The sequence below is a fragment of the Pogona vitticeps genome, chromosome 2 (genome assembly GCF_051106095.1).
Source record: "Pogona vitticeps strain Pit_001003342236 chromosome 2, PviZW2.1, whole genome shotgun sequence".
Classification (NCBI taxonomy): domain Eukaryota; kingdom Metazoa; phylum Chordata; class Lepidosauria; order Squamata; family Agamidae; genus Pogona; species Pogona vitticeps.
In genome coordinates, this window is record NC_135784.1 from 82,548,817 (window position 1) to 82,569,171 (window position 20,355).

The 20,355-nt window shown below is 43.5% G+C and overlaps 1 protein-coding gene across 1 annotated transcript in view; it reads left to right on the forward strand.

Moving 5' to 3' along the window:
- The first annotated feature begins 237 nt into the window (after positions 1–237).
- SLC38A3 (solute carrier family 38 member 3) overlaps positions 238–20,355 on the forward strand; it is a 103,852-nt gene continuing 83,734 nt past the window's right edge. Inside the window, exon 1 of the mRNA XM_020789244.3 lies at positions 238–423. The gene's annotated coding sequence lies outside the window, so the exon portion shown is untranslated. The remainder of the gene's footprint in view (positions 424–20,355) is intronic.

Below are 20,355 nucleotides of genomic sequence, written 5' to 3' on the forward strand. Positions count from 1 at the left end.
GGCTGCCCGGCGCCCCTCCTCCCCTCCCTTCCCCTCCCCTCTCCTCCGCCTGCGTGGGTGCCCGGCTCCCTTGGACGCCATCCCTACCCATCCCTGCGCGGTGCCGGGTCCTGAGGGAGGGACGGAGCGCAGCGGGGGGGGGACGGGAGAGAGGGCGCATGACGCTCCTCCACCAGCCGCGGAGATTGGAGGCGGCCGCGGGGGCGGGCCCGCCTGCTATTAATCTTCCCCTTCCATTGGGGATTATGGGCTAACACTGTACAGTAATCTGCGAGTTGGAGGAGCGGGCGAGCGAGCGAGCCGCCGCGGGATTACCCAGACGAGACGAGCCGAGGAGACGCCGACAAGTTTGTCCACCGCCGCCCCTCCGCGCAGGACAAGCGAGCGCGGCCGCCCGCCAAGGACAGAACGCCCGGCAGCCACGTAAGTCCCCGCCGAAAGGCGCGCCTCGGAAAGGGACGTGGCGGACCGAGGCAGGATGCTTCGCCTTTAAACAGGGCTATTTATAAAGCCGCTATTCAGCGCGCGCGGCGGGTCAGAAGCGCCCCGGAGCTGGGAAGCGAGAAGCGCTTCGGCTCCGCCGCGACGGGGTCCCGGGCGCTCCGCCCTTTTATTCGCCTAGGCACGCACACACCTTGGCCCCAGGTGTCTCCAAGTAGTATATGACCCCCCCCCGGTTGTATTTGATTTGGGCGGCTGGTGTCTCCGTGGGTTGGCCTTACCGTGGCTTTCACATCTCATGAGTTTAGCTGCACGACGCGGGATCATCCTGAACCAGGCAAAAGTTCTACAGTATATCGGTTCAGAAAAGGGAATCTGTCATCTCCCCCGTGCTTTCCCTCTGCAGTCTCCCTATGGGGAGAAGATATGGAGGGAAAAAAATCCCGATTAAAGGCTATCCTCCGGTGATCTTCTAGCCCCCCCCCCCCGCCTCAGTATATTTTGTTTCTGCAGGACATTTCCTCACCTTCCCTTCTAAAACTTCAGCGGTTTGCTCCAGTTATGTCAGGATGACAGAGCTGATTTATTTTTTAAGTCTAACTTTTTAGAAATCCGAATAAAACCAGGCAGCTATAACTCAAAGCTTCCTGTTGGCAGTTTGCATAGAAATGATGTGTTTCTTGTAATGCTGCTTAATCAAAAAATTAGAAAAGGAAAGGGGGATGAACTGAGTTTGTTTAATCTCTAGCCAAGAAATCTGATAACCTAGGTTTTAGGAGGCTGGGGCTGGAAAAGTTTAAAAAAATGCAAGAGTGCCCAAATATCAGGTTCTGTGGGAGAGTCGCTCTCTTGCACAGTCCAGTGTATAGTGTGGACATGAGTAGGGAGAGTTGAGGGGCTTGCAAGATAAACCTGCCCTGGGTTTATTGTTTGGGTAAGTGGTGCATTGGTGGCCTTCCATTGAACAGCTGACTCTCAGTTGTGCCTTAGAATAGCCACCAGCTTTGATTTTGCACCAGTCTCCCACAGAATTGCAAATTCCTGGCTTTGAAAGGGTTCTTTGAGATCATCTAATTCTGCAGTGCAAGAATTAGCTACAGCATCCCAGATAGCTAGTGGCCCAACTGTGGTCCAAAAGGAGAGGTCTCACCCTGGTGAGGAACATGCCGTGCTCCAACCACACGCTGCTGGTGTGCGCATCCTGTACTTAAATATTTCAGTGAAGAGAATCAGCTGAGAAGCCCATGTTGAGCACATTTCACCGTCACTCATTTCCTAGTTGTAATGGCCTGTGGGGAAAGACGTCCCAAATCTGAACATTACTCCCAAACCCCAAGGGTTTTTCAGATTCATGATATGTCTAGGAAATAGTCTTTTAAAAAGGTGTTTAAACTTGTCTTTTGGACAATAAAGTAGCTCAGTGTGGGCCTGAAAATACTTTCAGTGTGGTTTTAGTCCACCAGTAGAAGGAGTGCAGAACATTCTGCCAAGAAATTCTGCTTCCTGAGGCACAGAACACGGTGGTTCTCCTCCTAACTAAGCTCCATATACAGCGGCTGACTAGGGTGCCATTCGGTTGAACCTCAGTGCTAGTGGTGTCCTCCATCTTATTTGAGGACAGCAAGTGAACTTAAGGAGTGCAGGACAGGGAATGGGCTATATTGCAGGTGTGTCCTCCAAACAAGATGAAGAACTGGGTGGCTCAGCTAGAACGACTGTGAGGGCTGCTGTTGTTGTTCCTTGGCATTTATCTTCTAAAGTGGTTGTTTAGGTCTTCCTCATAGTAGGGACAAAGAAAGGAGGGCTTGGCGTGCTCTGGTCCATGGGGTCACGAAGTCAGAACCGACTAAACGACTGAACAAACAACAACAACAACAACATAGTAGGGACAGATCCTGCTTACAAGAAAGTTATTCTAGTGTTCAAATGACAGAGGGACTAGAGGCAGCCTGCATCCTCAGCTTGTGTAGTAACCCCCTTAACTAACTTCTAGAAGCCTAAAAAGGGATACCACGGCTTGGCTTAAATTTGAAGTAGCTGGGCTTCTGAATTTCATCAGGCATACCCTACTTTTCCTCCTGAACTGGTAATTTCTGTATGATTGATGCCTTCTTGACTGTGTTTATCATGAAATTTTTGTTGTGAATTGAAAGTACTTCCTGAGGCTTGGAATGGACAAAACAGATAAAAAACTTGAAGGGGAACAGAAGTAGAATCAAAGTAGTGCGAAAGTAGAGAAGGCTATTTAAGGTACAGTGCAAAATTTCCTAAACATTGATCAAGAATAATTTGAATACTATTTGATTTCATGTCTTAGAGGCAGAATGGTGACTGGGTAACCTTAGTCTAGACGGTTCTTTCTGGCCTCATATTTTTGCCATTCAGAGAACTGATACAGTGGCTGAAAGTGTGATCTGAAAAGGGCCTTGTTCAGATCTCATCTTGGTGACACTTACTAGGTAGGGCTTGGAAAACCACTATTCTCTTGACTTCTTTGTCAACAGTATGAGAATAATGGTGTGGCCTGTCTTGCCACGTGTGCTATATGCCATCATGTTGGAACCAACCTACAGTGACCCTAGTAGGACTTTCAGATAAGGAAGATATTTAAGGGGTGATTGATAGCTCAGTGGCTCCAAAGCCAGAGGTTGGAGGTTCGATTCCCCACTGTGTATTCCAGCTTTGTGGCCTTTGGCAAGTTGCACAGTCTCAGGATGCCTGCAAAGAAAGGGCATGGTAAACCACTTCTGAGTTCTCCCTACCTAGAAACCCCTGCCCCCCCCAATGGTCACCATAAATCAGAATTGACTTGATGGCGCAGTTATTATTTACTAGTTCCACCTGCCAGTGAGTTTCCATGATTTGGTGAGTATTTGAACGCTGGCATCTTGAGTCCCAGGCTGTCACTCTGTCCACTAGAGTATCTTTCTTGTTTCCTTATGTTGCTGTAAGGATTGCTAAAATACCCTTTGGATACTTAAAGGCACTCCATAACTGTTGCGTTTATCCTGTAATGGTGTCTGGGGAGACAAGTTTCATTCCAACATGTTTGAAGGCTTGGAACATGTGATGGGTACATTTGCATCTCATAAAATCTTCTCAAGGTCTGTAAAGCTAGGTGAGCCATCATAAATGCAGCAGGACATGCTGAACCCTTTACTAAGATTGTTTTATCCATTTCTGAACATTAAGCATGGCTTATGGAAAAATCTTTGAAAATGCTGTCTGTAGAGTGGCTGGTTATCCAGGAAGCTAAGCACTGATCTGCTATTTGCTCTACTCTATGCATTAAAAACCTCCACTTTTTCCAGCTTTAATTTTTAATTGGGCAAGGGAATGACATATGTTTCCTAGCTCTGGAAACTGTTGCAGCATAGATCAAGTATCAGAACCTTCTGGTACAGATGTGAGCTGAGCAGAGCCACAAAGATCTCAGATACTTGAGCGTTTCACAGCCCCATGAGGCTGTTCTGTTGGGATGCACAAGATGGATCCCCTGCCCCCATTTGTAGATTTGTTTCAGAGTCTGAAAAAGTTTTTGGTTTCAGTTCCTTGTCGTTTTGCAGCACAGTCTCGCCACTTGACTGTGAGGCTCTAGCTGTTACTATGGCTGTAGGCTGTTTGCCATGCTCTCTGTCCCTGAGAAGGGGGCGGGGAGGCCCACAGGAGGGAGGGAGGGAAGGCTGAGTAGAGAGGCTGGCTGCAGCAAGCAGTAGGGCATGCCTATAGGAGAGTATTTATAGAGCTTGGCTTATTGATGCATTTTTTGTCACTCTGGGGAGCACATTGCATTCCCTGGTAGTGGGCAGTTCGCCCCCCCCCACTGCCAGCTAATGTCTTTTATCCACTCACCCAAGAGGAAAGGTGTGCCAGACCTGCATGACCAGGGTGAGCAGTGAGCAAGGCAGAGGAATGATACAAAGGCACAACTCTGGCTCCCTTACTGTCAGAAGCAACACATACAGATGAAACCTTGCAGCCTTTGCTTCTGCATCCTCATGTACTAGAAGCTTACACTGGGGGGGGGGGAAACATCCCAGCCCTCCATATAATGCAGCACCAAGGGAGGAATGGAGATGATAATATTCTGGCAGATTCAAACATAAGGTCAAATGAGGTTTTCATTCAGAACAAAAATGTAACATTTGAGCTGTTGTGAAGCCATCCTACAAACTACTTGTTCTTTCTCTCTCTCTGTGTGCATGTGTGTAAGTACAAGGACACATAGGTGTCATGTATGTGAATTTTTACAAGGGTTAGGGTAACTCTCCCTTCTCTGCTAAACCTGGGGAAAAGAAGTGCTTTCAGTATATCCCACTGGTAAGTTAAAATGACTAAAATATATGGCCTAGCATGTCATTGCATCCTGGTCTTTAAACCAGGGGCTAGGGTTATATCCCTATTTCTGATAAGATTCCCATTGTGGTGGCCCATCGTCCAAGTGGAGTGGGATGGTTTCATGTGACTTTAAAATTGTCACAAGTTGCTGGTAGTCCCAGTGCCTTTGTCAAATGCGTCATAGGCTCTGGAAACTGTTGCAGCATAGATTTAATGGGTACATTTTTACTGATTTGCAGAGATGTAATGATAACCTGTTGAATCATGACTAACTTGTGGAATGCCTTTATTTCATTGTGCTGTTAATATTGCAGAAGCCTGGTCAAAGCAAGGAGTTGGTTTGCCCAGCAGAAAAAGAACCTAGTTAATTTATTTCAACAACCTATTTGATCAGCACCTTTCTCGGCCAGAAAGAACACTTTTTCAAAGTGCATCAGCAGCGGATTCATTGTTGGAAAAGAAGTCCCCCTAATGCTGCTGGATGCTGATGGTCTGAGGACGGCTGCTTTGAATAAGATGTGTTCTGGCCTGGGGTTCAAGGTGCTCCCATATCTTCTGAAATCTGGTATGAAGGCTGCCTATTCTCCTCCTTTGAATCTGAACAAGGGCCCAGTTGTTTCTCTTGGAAACAATCAAAGGTTCATGTTTGAGGACAGGACGGTTACTTGTGATTTCAAGCATTTCTTCCTGTGATGCTTGTCATCTGATCATCTCCCAGAGCTCATTCATTCATTCATTCATTCTCACGTCACCCCTTCAGGCATTGTTCTACATTCCCCATTCCACTGGCAGGTACTAGGGACAAAGCGATGGTGTGATGGCAACGGTGACAGCCACAAGTTAAGCCATGGTACAGGCAGGGCAAAGACCTAGGAATCCCTTCCTTCTCTAAATTTTGCATTCTCCTAATCACAAGAATTAAAAAATGAAGCCTTTGGAAATAGGGCACTTTCAATGGAGTTAGTTTATAGTATGATGAATGGGTATTTGTCTCTCATTGATTACACATAATTCACATGGCTTCCTTTTAGATATTGTATACAGGACAGACCATAGCTTTTTGTACTTTAGAAAGACAGTCCTAGACTCCTGGTAGTATATGAATTGTTACTCTGATTTTCTTATGATTATATAAGGATTGTGGACATTTTGCCTGTGATTTTGTGACTTTGCTCTATTTTAGAAACTTCTTTACTTGTTTTGACTTTTTTTTGAAGGCCATTTCCCCCTTTAGTTATTAGCCAAGCCGTGGAGCATTTATCCAATTGTATCTCAAGACAAATAGCAGGACGCTATCAGTTCGTCATGATGCAACTGTCCTGCAGGATTTCATGAACTCTTTTTTGGTGCTTTCAGCTGCTCTGTTAGACTGCATGCATACGCAGGTGTATTTTAAAAAGCAAATTTATTGTAGGTGATGAAAGGGCAGAAGCAGCTTCTGCAGCATCTATAGCGTTTATCTGGGAGATGGTAATCACAACAGAGTTTGTAGGAAAATCATAAGACCAGGATGTAGTCAGAATTTAATTCTTTTATGACACCAACAGCCTTTTGGTGGTCCACTGCTACTAAACCGTCTTTATGTTGCATATACTGTATGCAACACATAACCTATGTCTGGAAGGTGGCAACTGCAGTACGCAGGCATAGATGACCTTGTCCTGCTCAGTCCACACACCTCCTGCATATATTTGAGAAACACTCCACTGGTAGATACCTGTAGCATCTTCTTGGTCACAGGTCCCTAAAGTTAAGCAGGTAAGAACTTACAATATTTGCATCCTTGAGTTCTCGAACCAGATCTTCAGGCAGGGTGAGCAAGACAACAGCTTGCTAATAACTCTTTTGCCCAGGAAAAGCTTGGGTGAGACGTGGGCAGAGAGACTTCATTTCAGTTATAGTGGCCAACCAGTTAAACTGGGTTAACCAGTGGTTAAAATGAGAAGTACACATGGAACCCATAGGCAGAGCTTTGAAAATATACTTCTTGGAACCATGTTTACCAGATTCCTCCAGCCGGCCTGGCCATGAACTTGCCCTTTGCCTTAGACTGGAAGCTGTCATATGCTTGATGTGGAAGGTCAATTAGATCAGCAGATGGCTTTCTTCAAAATGATTAAATGAATTTGTATGATAAAGCTGTTGTATTTGCATGGAACCTCCAGATATAACAAACCTCTCAATATCAGATGTGGACAGGCCAATAGGACAGGCCTTTAGACCTTGCTTGTAAGTTGCCAAACCAGACTCTGTTGAAAAGGCAGGCTCTTAGTCAGATCAGCAAGACTCTTTATTATGTTCATAATCTGCCACTGAGCTAGCAAGAGAGGGAGATGGTTGGGGAAGGAGTGGACTGGGAAGAGTTCCCTCCTCTTTTTCTGCATCGTCTTGGTCTGTTTTCGCTTAACTCACTCAGGTTTTGTGAGAGCAGTCAGGTTCAACCACCTCTTGCCAAGAGACTGAAACCACCGAAGAAGAGCAGCCTGAGGACAAACCCTGGATAAGTCAAGTGACAGCTGAGGAGGACAAAGCAGAAAGCAACAATCACAAAACCACACACAGTCACTTGTCTGTTCATTTTGGTAGCCATTCTTGATTTCTGAGTGGCCAGGTCAAGAGTTACTTCTGACAGGAGACCTAGATCTTTGATTGGTATACTTTCTAGGTGAAAAGCGGTGAGGTCAGATAGCATTACTGTGCTCCCTACACTTGGCCTTGCTGAGCTGGCTCAACCACTAGAGGAGCATTGCTCTGCTTCAGTTCCATGAGATTTCTTTTTGGCCTACCAGGAGCCTTGTGGTTTTCTTACAAAGCTCCTCGGAGTGACTCCCTGGTTTCCTCATTGCAGCTACTTGTGGCATAGATCACAAGTGGATGCTAAAAATCAACAATACATTGGCATTAGACCTGAACAGCCATAATTCAAATGACCTCTGGTGAGGAAGGCACACAAGGCAACCACACAAATCCCTAAGTTCAGGGCTAACTCTGCAGGGCAGGAAGGCTCAAGTATTATCACCAGCAACATCCATTGTAACTGCAGCTGGAGGCTCATAAGCTGTGGAGTGCATAAACTGGGTCCAACTGGGACTATTTTCTTTGGCGGATGCATAATAAGTAAACCTCTTAGCTCACAAGATTGGTTTGTTCTCTCAGGGCATTGTTTTCAAAGCTGTGTTATGCCTGGCAGGGCAGTGAAGCAATGCATGTTCTACACATTGCGTGGAAATGGGTGGCTGTTACCAGAGGTCTTGCCCCTGCTGCCGCCCCTTGATTCTTCCCCAGATATTTATTTCCTGTTGCCTCCTTTTCTTTCTCCTCAGTCTCTCTGTCAGAACTCAGCAGGCAATCCAATCAAAGTAAATCTTCTTGTAAGTGATTTTTTTTAACAAAATTCTTCTTTAGATTATCCTAATCCCTCAACGTGCAATGTTTATATTTTCTTTTCCTTTTAGTGTATCAGTCAAGTCCTTGGGATGAGATGTGTGGTTCTTAAGGTGTGGGTGTTTGGATAAGTACTGATTACTATTATCACATATGTGTATCTAAGTTTGGCTCATTTTCTTCTTACTGATGGCAGGAGGATGGACAGAATGAGCTTCTCACACATTAATTACCTCCCTTACAATTTGATCATCAGTCCAGAAGCAGCGCTAAGAAAATTTTTACATTGTTTTGTCCCCTGCATGTTGTAGGGATCATTTCCTTTAATTTTGTGATTTTGGACTTCAAGAACATGCACACAGAAAGTTCTACTGTTGAATAAAGCCACATGCTGAGCCTGGCATTGACCTATCTCAGTGATACTTTTGGTGGTGGGATAACTTTGGCTCTTAGTAATTCTCTGAAGAGATAAGGAACCAGGATGTTCAGTTTCCTCCCATTTTATCTATCTATCTATCTATCTATCTATCTATCTATCTATCTATCTATCTATCTAGCTATCTAGCTATCTAGCTATCTAGCTATCTAGCTATCTAGCTATCTAGCTATCTAGCTATCATACTTATATCCCGCCCATCGAGACTATGTCTACTCTGGGCAGCTTACATTAAAAATCATAAAAACAATTAGAGCAACGATTTAAATCAATAATATCAATAATTTTCCCCTACTATTTTGTATCCCCCTTGATAGTAACGTTATTGTTTCTTTTTCTGAAACTGCAATTTGTCGGTGGCTTGTGTTTCCTCTCAAAGGGCAGCTTGGGACATGAGAATTGAGTTCATGTTTCCAGACTTGAGTTGCCATCTTGGCTTCTGTAAGCGGCGGGGAAGGAATTGGAGCAACGGTTCTGAGCAAAATTCAGCTGACTCGGTACGTCAGCATCAAAGTCACGCAAAAGCACACAGTCATTAGCAAAAGAAGGGGTGGGAGTCAGTAATGCAGGACAAGACCTAATTTGCCAAATTGAAGTGCGTGTTGTTCTCACTGTCAACTGAACACTGAAACTTTGAATCATGAAGAAAGCATTTGGGGCCATCCTTTGTAATACAATGTTTGTATACAAATCTTCAGTATAAAAATTCAATGACTCCTTGGAATTACATGTGGAAATTCTAACATTTGCATTTGGAGAATGCAAAAAAAGAATTCGAGGAAGGCTAGATTACTGTATAGGAAATCACAGTTTCCATAATGTTTGAAGACTATAAAATATGCCCCTAATTTTATGAATGTATATGTGTAAACAGCAGGACAATGGACCAGTTTGAGACCCAGAGCCAATGGAAGAACCTGGTCATTCCTTACATGGTGGGTGTGTCTGGAAAGCTCAAAAAGGAGTTTTGGTAAACACCACATGCCTGTGCACTTCAAATCCACAAACACACTAAGGCAGGGATTCGTCCACCCAAAAGACCGGACACCAAAACACAACAAGAGCAATACAGTGTATGCGGTCCAATGCAAAGAGGAGTGTTTGGAACTCTACATTGGAGAAACCAAACAGCCACTAAACAGGAGAATGGCCCAGCACAGGAGGGGCAATGGCTCAGGACCACAGTCCACAGTGTTCCTTCATTTGAAGAACAAAGGACACTCATTTGGTGACCAAGATGTACTCATTTTGGACTGAGAAGATAGATGGTTTGAGAGAGGGATCAGGGAGGCCATACATGTGCGTATAGAAAAATCCCTCACTCAACAAAGCTGGAGATCTTAGATGTAATCTGTCTCCTATTTACAGTGATGCCTTGCAAGACAAATGTCTCACGCAACAAAAAACTCGCAAGACGAAAGTGTTTTGCGATTTTTTGGTGACTCGCAAGATGAATTTTTCTATGGCCGTGCTTTGCAAGATGAATTTCCCCCCTTTTGGGGGGTTTATTTTAAATCCCACAACCGTTGGTACAGCGCTTCACAAGATGAAAATTTTACAATACAACACGACTCGCGGAACAAATTAATTTTGTCTTACGAGGCATCACTGTATCATCAGGACCACGTACTAGAAAGACCACTGTTAACAACTGTTAATGACCCATGAAAATGGGTTTGAGAAGGACTGCAGAGGTGGGATTTTCACTCACCCCCATCCTTTGTCCATCTAACAATCCTATTCATACTAGGGGGAAGTGAGACCAGGGAGAAGTGAAACCAAGGCGGATCAAGGGTCTCCTACCAACTCTCCTCAGACTGAAGCTACTTGGATGAGTAATGAAATGTTTCAACCTAATAAGAAAGAAGTCCAGTTGCCATGACGTAATTTCCAGATGACCTCACCTGGATGACTGAGAATCTTCACAGATATAGTGTAAACATTAGCAGCTTCATCCGTTGTATGGAAGCACATTTTCAAACTGCATCTCCTCTTGGCTATTTTTATTCTACCCTGGTAGATGAAAACTATTTTTTAAAGGAAACTAGTTTCGTGATTTCATAGTTTTTAAGAAATTCTTACCTTCTGGGTTCCTTTGAACCTTTTAATCTACCACCTAACATTTAAGGAACACCCTTTTTCTTGTTTCCATTCAAAATGGTTTTGTTTCCTCCTAAACTAGCTATTCCCTCCCCCGTCTCCCTTTGCTCTCTGTGTTATTCTGACTCTTTTTGCTGTTCTGCTATACCGTTCGTTCTCAGTCATACAGATATTACAGATTTCCCAAAGACTTGGGGTCAATGTAACAGGTTCATTGGGTGTGACAGCTAGATCATAACAGTGAAGTAATGGGAGAAATGGCATCTGCTGAATGTTTTCCTCAGACCGTCAGCAATTAACAGATCAGAAGTTAGACCAAGCAGTAGCTATCACTCATATCAGGATGTCTAGAATCTGTCTCCCCCTCTCCCCTAATATTCTTTTGCTTTTGCCATTTTCCAGAGCAAGCAGCTGGTAGAGGGAGGAGTATGCTAAGGAAACGTGTGCTGGTGGCCATGCAGGCAGGTCTGTTCCCTTTAGACCAGAGCACTACTTGTAGCTTTCATAGGCGGTGTTAATGCCTCTTGTAGCTGTGCTTATATTGTACTAGATAGTGGCAGTGGTCCCCCCCCCCGTCCCTCATAGAATTAGAATTGGGGACCATGCAATGAATCTGAATGGTTGTAGAATTAGGAGAAATGAAAGCAAGTGGTTCTTCACATGTAGTATAAATAAACTGTAAAACTTTCTTCCAGGACATGCAATAATAAGATACAGTATTCACAATTTCTCACAGAAGTACATGTTTGCAGTTCTGAGTCATGCACTCAGTGGCCCTGACTATATATTTTGAGAGCTTGGAAACTACATTTTGTACTACAGTATAACTATTTGAGTCCTCCATCGACTCCGCTTCCCGCCCTGCCTCTAGCAGCTTGGAAACGTTCCTTTCCCAGGCTTTGCTTATTGCATACCAGGATGTGGAATAGAAACCTGACAATGAGGGATAGAGCTTTGAAACAGAGAAACAGTAGGGGTTTGGGACACACAGAGACTCTTTTTCTGCCTACCTCTTTCCTGCTCCAAGGTGCTCCTCTTTGCCCAACCCCAACCGATTTGCAAATATCTGTTTGCACCATTCCAAGTGCAGAGTTTTAACTCGGGCAGGGAAGGGTGGTATTGCTAAGATAGTCCTGCAACCAAAAAGTGACAGGTGGGGAAACAGTTAATCCTTCCCTCCCTCCACCACTTTTGCCTCACATAGTCACTTCTTGAAGCTATTTTTTCCCCTAAGAAAAGCAAGCCTTACGGCTTTGGTTACATGCTTATGCATAAAATGTGTAATTCTCCCCTAAAATGGAGATCAGAAGAGATTCGTGCTTTCTTCTTTCATACCTCTCGGTGCCTCCATGCTGGGACAAATCATTATAGCCACAGCGGGCCAAATGACCCTTGCTTTGAGATCAGGTGGATGCCGGTAACTTTGTGTATTAGGTCACTGAATAAATCAAGAAGGAAGAAAAACATAGCATTAATGGTTTCCTTATTTGAGAGCAGCCTCTTTCAACAGTTTCTCTTCCATAACTCCCACCTCACTTCTACCAAGATTTTTCAAGAATGTGTCAGGAACCTCCATTTTTGCATTCTCTCCCAACAGCTACTGCTTATAGTTACATGTGAGAAGCAAATTGTACCTCTGGATCCAGGAACATATCTCTTGTATCACACGAGAGGACCATGGGAGAGTTGCTGCTCCTGAAGATTAATGAAGGGTTACGAATGGTCTAGGCGTCAGAGTTTCTAATTCCAGTTCCTTTTGAGGCAAAACTAAATGGGGCGCTGATCCCATATTTAGAAGCAGTGTTCTCTCAAGGGGCAAAAGATGTCTCACTGTGAATGCATGTTAAAAACAGAAGTGTGATTGGCTGCTGGAACATAAACATTAACTTTCTTTGCTGACTCACACAAACCAAAGGGGATTGTGTTGCTAGAGGCAAAAAGGTAGTAAAGGCAGGAAATATGCATTTCCCTGAAGGTTTCTTTTAATCCTCAGTTCCCCTTTGGTGTGGTGGTTATGATAGGACTCCCTCTTTTGCAGCACCATCCATTGAATTCAGAAGATCCATGGTGAACAGAACATGGTACAGTATTTTGCTGGGCAGCTATGCTATTTTTTGTGCAGTATTGATACTACTTTTATACCTGGGGCCAGGAGTGAGATAGCTCTGCCTCATGGTGCTGAAGGTGCTGAGAGGCACAAATTAGTAGTGAGCTGTTGGGAGACTGGAATGTGTCACACCACCTGCCAATCAACTGGGTGAATATGAAAGGTGCCCGTGAAAGTACAGTGTGCCCCTCCTTAACCTTTCATTCTCCTCTTTTTTTGGCAGATAGGTCTGTGAGGGCCACGTGGCTATCCTGTGTTCCTTAAGTGCCATCCTTAGTGGAGTGGAAGGTGCTCTCCTGCTACAAGCACTGAAGTAAAATTAAAATGCCAGTCTTCTTGACTCCTCTAGTGAAATGAAATAAGGCACCACCTTGTCCTCTGCCTCAGGCAACAAAACATTTTGCATCGGTCCTTTTCATATGAACAGTTGAATTTGGTTGATTTCAACAGTTAACAGGGTGATGGTTGTTGTGGGTTTTTTGGGCTCTTAACAGGCTGTTTAATTCTGAACCTGATAGTGTTGGGGCCAGCAGTAATTCTTCCTAGTCCCCACATTCCGCTCAGAATAAAAACCTGCCCTTTTCATTGAGGCATATTAAAAAGTGGGAAAGGTTAGGCTAATGGGTAAAGGGAAGCTAGCCCCACCCCTTCCATTTCATACATCAAAGGCTGATTCCATCTCTTCATATGGGTAGGACCTGCCTCTTAAACCTTGTAGAAGTTTGCCCCATGTGTTAGATACTGATCTGCTGCTCATTTTGGAGTTTTATAAAGGCACATTTCCTTTTGAAGGATTTTGTAATGTGCAAATGTCCATATTGATATATTTTCACAACCAGCTCGAAATCCAAACCTTGTACGCATGCAGTTGTCATGTGAAAATTTGCCTTTGTTTCCAAGTGGGCAATCTACGGCCCTGGAGATGTTGTGTACTTCTAGTTCACATGAGGACCAGCTAGTAATGGGAGTTATTTCGTTGTTTGTGTCAGAAGCACTGCTGTACTATTAGTACACGTATCAGATAATTTTCACCCAATAATGGGCCATGTCAAGAGTATTTGGGGCAGCTACGTCCATGGTACATGTTGAGGGACATAGAGTACACTAACGTAAGTGTGACATTGACTGTTGTGCTCCACACCTGCAAAGGAATTTGTAGATGTAAAACTTCATTTTCTATTCAATTTGGAAATGCCAGCTCTAGTTTATATGCTTATGGGAGTTGTAGTCCAATGGGACTGCTATATCCTAATGGAAGTTGTAGTCTAATAACATCAAGAGCAGCCATTCTCAACATTTTTTTTTTGCCACGGCTATATACAGAATATGAACTACAGTGGTGCCTCGCTTAACGATGATAATCCATTCCAGGAAAATCGCTGTTAAGTGAAAACTTTGTAAAGCGAAAATAAAACCTCATTGAAACACATTGAAACCTGTTCAGTGCATTCCAATGGGGTAAAAACTCACAGTCCAGCGAAGATCCTCCATACGGCGGCCATTTTTGCTGCCTGTATAGCAAGGAATCCATCCCTAAACACAGCGGGGTGCCATTTTAATCACCTGGTCGCCATTTTGAAACCGCCAATCAGCTGTTCAAAAACTGTCGTTTTGCGAAGAATCGGTTCCCAAAGCAGGGAACCGATCATCGCAAAGTGAAATTTCCCCATTCAGACCATCGTTTTGCAATCGCAATTGTTAAGCAGTTTTGTCGTAATGCGGGGCAATCATAAAGCGAGGCACCACTGTATAGGCCTATGAGGCTTATATAATTTGCACAACAAACATTATAAGGTAGTGTGTTATAGAATATTCTAGCCCCCCCCCCAAATGTGCTACGGGGCCCATATGGCCCCATATTGAGAATAGCTGATCTAGAGGCTGACAATATCCCTATTCCGGCTTTAATGTCACTTGTCTGGCTGGCATGAAAGTAGAAAAGACACCCCAAATCCTGTACACAGCCTAATTTTGAGAAGCAAAGACTTAAGCCTTATATCTTGTCATGAGGAAATCCTATGGCACTGTCTGCATATGGAGTAAATGAACCTGGAAGCAGAACTCAGCAGCCAGAGGTTTAGAAGGACAATTAAGAATGAATGAGGAATATGGCAGCAGCTAGTGCAGTGTAGACAGAAAAGGCTGATCAGCATCTTGTCAGGGATTTATGCTAGTTTAATTGTCATTGTCTCAGTCACAGTGGTGAACTGCTGCTAATTAAAGAATTGTCACTCATATTCCAGATTGCATGCTAGTCATGTGACTTGGTACATGATCAGGAATGTGAACAGCAATTGGTTAATTAATGGCAATTTGCTGCTAGGATTTATGTAGTTATGTTTATCTTAGTGTAGATCCCCAGTGGAATTCTGTGTGTTTTCTTTTTGAAAAACCATTTTCAGAATTTTCCAGCCTACATGGCCTCTAAAAACACCACCTTTTCCAAGTTCTGGTTCCGAATGATTCTCATTGTCAATATGCACCCAACCTACTCTTTCAGTCTATCTTGCCCTTTGCAATTAAGCCTTTTAAGACACTTTATGGTGATAGACTTATTACAGGGTGCAGAAAGCAAAGAGCTGGAAGGAAGGGCAAAGGGATGTTGTAATTGCAAGGAGCCTCAGCCATGGAGAACTAATTAGTAGGATGTGCCTGGATGACTCAAGGAAGCAAACCACACTCTTGCGACTAGTAAAAAAAAAAAATCATCTTAGGCAGTACCAAGACATCTTGTCCCATTCCTGATGCAACATTTGTGTTTATTGAAATAGTCAGAGGGATGCTGGTTTCCTGTAGTTACCTAGGAGCAGCTGAATTGTGAGCCACGTGAAAGGTGGCAGCGATTAAGGGGTGATACTTGGGGAAAGGACTGACTAACATTTGCATGGCAAAAGTGTCCACTATGGTGCTGTTTATTCTTTCTCAGTGCTGTAGAAAAGACTGTGGATGCTTCTGTATGAACCTTTTATTTACTGTCCTGCCTCTTTTATGGAATTTTAGCAAGGGTTCAGGCATTATCATCATCTTGATAAGCCATTGTCTAACTTTTTTAAACCTCCCTTTGGTGTGTCTTTCCTCTCTCCTTTCTTTGACTCCAAGGAACTATCCATCCGCAAGCTCCAGAAAACAAGTAAAAATTAGCAGAAAAAAATTAAATTTGAGTAACCAAACATGATGGAATAAAAGCCTTTTACAAGTTGCTATTTAGTGCTACAGTATGGTTAAATAAACATTCAGTCAATTCATGTGTTTTATATGTATTCTGAGGGAATTCTGCTTAGAAGAAGAGGATGAAAAAGTATCATCTCTCCTTCCAGATGGAACTTTTCTCTTATCCCAGCTACATTTTCTCATGGATTCCAAATTCCACTGAAGTATTAGAGCTAATATTACCTCTCTGAAAGAATATGAGGTTTCTAAGTCTGATTCTCTCAATAGAATCCCTGTTGTTTTATATAGTAATGCCAGATACCTACAGCTGGGGCTCACATTAGGTGATTTTTTGTTTCCTCATAAGAAAATTTGCCTCTGAAGCAGTTTGTACATAGAATAAGAGAGGAGGCTAAGATGTGCTGGAGGAATACTGAAGTGAACTCAGTAGAAGCCCAGCCAGAAAACTGATCCCTTGGCCTCCTCTTTTCACCTGTGAAAATGGCATAGCATTAATCTCTTGCCTTGCAGTGGTGCATATACTGTGCACCAAAACTTTTTTAATTGAATAATTAAAACAGTGGTTCATATTTGTTTATATATTGCATACATGTTTATTAATTTTGCATATTTTGGCCAACTTCTAGAGTAGTTAGAATGCGCAAGGCAGAGAAACCTCAGCCTCACTCAACTTGAGAACCCTAGGATCTGCAGCAAAATGTAGTTTAAAACTATAGGAAGAGAACTGCTGTATCGCACCAAAGGCCCATTTAAGACACCATCCTTTTCCCCCACAGGATTCCCAACCTAATGCCTTCACAAGCTGGACATGAATGAAACAACCCTCTATTGCTGTTTATCCTCAGCAAATCATAATCAGGGTGGATCCCTACAAGAGTGGGAAAGAGTTTGTGAAAGAGCACCTTATTGTAGGGAGGGTTTAGATGCCTCAGAGGGTAGGCTTGCTAGCGGTGTGAGAAGAGGAAAACACAATATTACTGTTTAATGGGTTCCTTTGGCTGATTTAGCACCAATATGGGAGCAGGACTTGAATGCCACATGTCCAACATCTAAAATGTGTATATGCAACAAAACTGGAAATATGACAGAGCACAAATAGAGATATACATGTATTCCTACATGCTACTGTATCTGAAGTGAAAAAGAAAAGAGTTCTAAAGAGCACAAGGACCACTGCTTTCCATGACAATAATGTGAAATGCACATTGGCTGAAGTCCAGCAGCGTAACTTATGCTGCAAAAGGCTGATGACATAATCAGCCACAGCAAATTTTCAGAGATAAAACTTTTCCGGTTCCTTTTGAAATTCCCTTCATTGGTGAGAAACAGAGTGAAATAGGGCATTCAGCAACACCCCCATGAAACATGTTCACAATAATCTCTAATGAATTAACACTTAATCAATCATGGTTAGAAGCTGCTGATGTCTCAGGGGCAGGGGGGAGAAATATTTAATTACAGGAAATAATTGCCATGAGATGATTTTACTCCTGTTGGCAGCAGCTTTTGCTAATTAAGGACTTCTCCCCAATCCCATACCCCTCAAATGTTTCGTCATTGTGAATAGGGATCCCAAGGGAGCCTGAGTGAAAAACTGCCATGGCTGATAACATCATAATCTTTACATAGAGAAAATTTCTGTAACAGGATTTCAGCCATTGAGTTTAAATATCTAGTTTATCTGGGAAATGGCAATTTCCACTGAGATTTTTAAAAAGGATTTACGATCTAACAATTTATGCCTGTTCTTCCTGAGCCAGTATTATACATCCTTGTTAGAAAGACGGAATGAATTAAGTAGCAGAAACCCTTCCCACTGATTTCTTCTAGTTTCTTGAATGCCACATGTGCAGCAGAAGCTGGTTTCTTCTCACTCTGCCTTCCCTGTTCCTGGAGCCTGCTTCTGGATCCCCTACTCACTGAAATGTGCAGGGCTCTATATGTATGCCATATAGAAGGTAGAGGAGGCAGTTAAAAACTGGTGGGAAACATTGTAGCTGCCTTTCGCTCTCCACTGTGTTTGGAAATGGTCCCCCAGTTGGAATCTGTTCAGGTTGATCCTATTGACGGGTGAGGTGGCCACATCTCTTCTGGCTGGGTTGCTTTGTTTTTCACAGCTGCAGGGCAAGCAGAGATCAGACAGTCCCTGCAGCTTAACTTGGGAGAGACAGAAAATGGCTAGAATCCTCCTGATGTTCACATAAGGTTTCCATAATTTGCCATACAGCTCATTGTGGCTAATGGCTGAATTGCTGAGATGCTTCTCAGTTGCACAGTTGTGTCTACAAATCAGGCATGCAAATGAGACATGCCCCACCTCTTCATCAGTTAGCTGCAATTACTGGTAGCAAGTTACTCAATCCTTACAGGAGCACCAATAGATTCTGGCCATCAAGGGGGATTGCTTTACCTGTTGAATACTGACATTTTCATGAATAGAGTTGTTTTGACAGAAACGATGTAGCAATTCTTCTGGCAGATTTCAGGGGAGGTGCAAAGTCTTGTTGTCTTGTCAGAATCCTGGATTCAAGCCTGCATTTCATTCAACCCTAAGATTTTAAAGTGTAATCCGATGATTGTACCACTTCTTTTAAAAATGTATCCATTATGCCTATATCCAGCTGTATGCATGGGTGTCCCATCCTGGATAAATAGCAGACCCATACTTGTTTAGGTTCAGCAGTTCTACTCTGCTTGAGAGATGGGCAACTTCATACCAAAACAAGATTGTAGAGAGAAAGTTGTGGCTGGCAAGAACTAGGCAGTGGATGGGCTCTGTCTTTATGACAGTCATCATACTACTGTAATGAATGCTGTTTCTTATTGACCTGTAATCTTCAAAGTGTTGCTTTAGCAAAGACAGGTTGCTCCTGAGGGCAGTGTATGAATCTCTCCCCACCCCCCAAAATTGTGTTTGTAGCAGTGTGTGCCAACAGTGCAAGACTCCTGACAGGCTTTCATTTGTACAGTAGCAATTATAACCTTCCAGTTAACTTCTTTGATTTGTGCTCGAAATACATTTAGGCTTGAAATACATTGCCTGTACTAGAAAGAAGCTGGCTGCCATTGTGTGTAGAATCCAGCTTGCTAACTTTGGCACTGTAGCAGCATATGCTATAAATGTTATGAGAGGATGTTTCAAGCAGCCCCTCCAGAGAGAAAGGAGTAGTTATGGAAGATGGTTTCTTCTTGCCTGCTGCTGAGTGGGGGCTCCGTCAGGATGCAATCTCAGTAGCTTCCATCAACCCCAGAATTCCCTTTACCCTCAAGCTTTCTCTTTTCACATTAAGATTGCCCACAAGTGGCAAAGTTACATTTTAGAGTCCACTAGGGCATTAGTGGCTTGGTTTCATATCAGGTAGGGCTTGCCTTCAGTGAGAGATGGTCTATCAGAAGCCACAATATCACAAGGCATGTATTTGGCCCGCTTCTGTCCCATTGTGATATGTTGAAGAGTATAAAATGTCATTTCTAGTCTCCCGCCTGACTTTCCCTTCCAGTCCTTTTCCCTACTTGGTCTGCTGATGATCTGTTGAAACTCCCCTCCTGATTTCCCTGTATCCCGTTTTCACACACACTCTGATCTCCCTCTTGAACGTATGTGGCCTCCATACCAACTTGTGCCTCATCTGCCAACTTATCAGTCACTGCTACACTTCCTACCCTGCTTCCCCCACGTTCCCTGACCAGTCCCTCTTCCCTTGCCTTGTTCTAAGCCCTCCTTCCATCAAAGAGCTTCATTGTCCGTCATTGTTCACTTTACACAGCTACTCTTGGGATAGAAGTCATGCTTGTCTGTCAATCACCATCAGGCCAAGCCAGGCACACTTAATTCTCTAACAAGCCCATTGTTAAGTACAGTAATAGACGCTTTTAACAGCTTAGTATTTGCTTGGAGAAAAACACCAGAGACGTGCAATTCTTTGGGAAGAAGGGAACCAGCCTTGCCGTATCCTGGCAGTTTTTCCTCCTGGTTTAGTGTGGGAGAGAGAGTGTGGGAAAAATGCACCAAGTGGAGCTGGTGCATTGATTGCTCACAGAGGGGGAAACAAATACGCTTGCTGTATGTATGGAGGGCACTCCTCTCTTGAAGACTTGCTGGAAGACAGTCCTCCTTTTGAAGGTGGCCTCTGTTTGGAAGGCGGTTCAGTCCAGGCCTAGTTTAATGATAAAAAAAGATCAGGGACCATGGTTAGCAGCCACTGGGCAGTGGAATCAGCAGGCACACAGCTCATCTGGTCACTGTTTTCTCCATTCTAGTGAGATACCTTGTAATTCTGTTTGAATTACAAACATCAGATCTACTTTTGCACTTTTACCAATAAATTAGCATATGCAATTTTATTCAAAACAGTCTCTTCTTCTGTCTTCCTTTTTG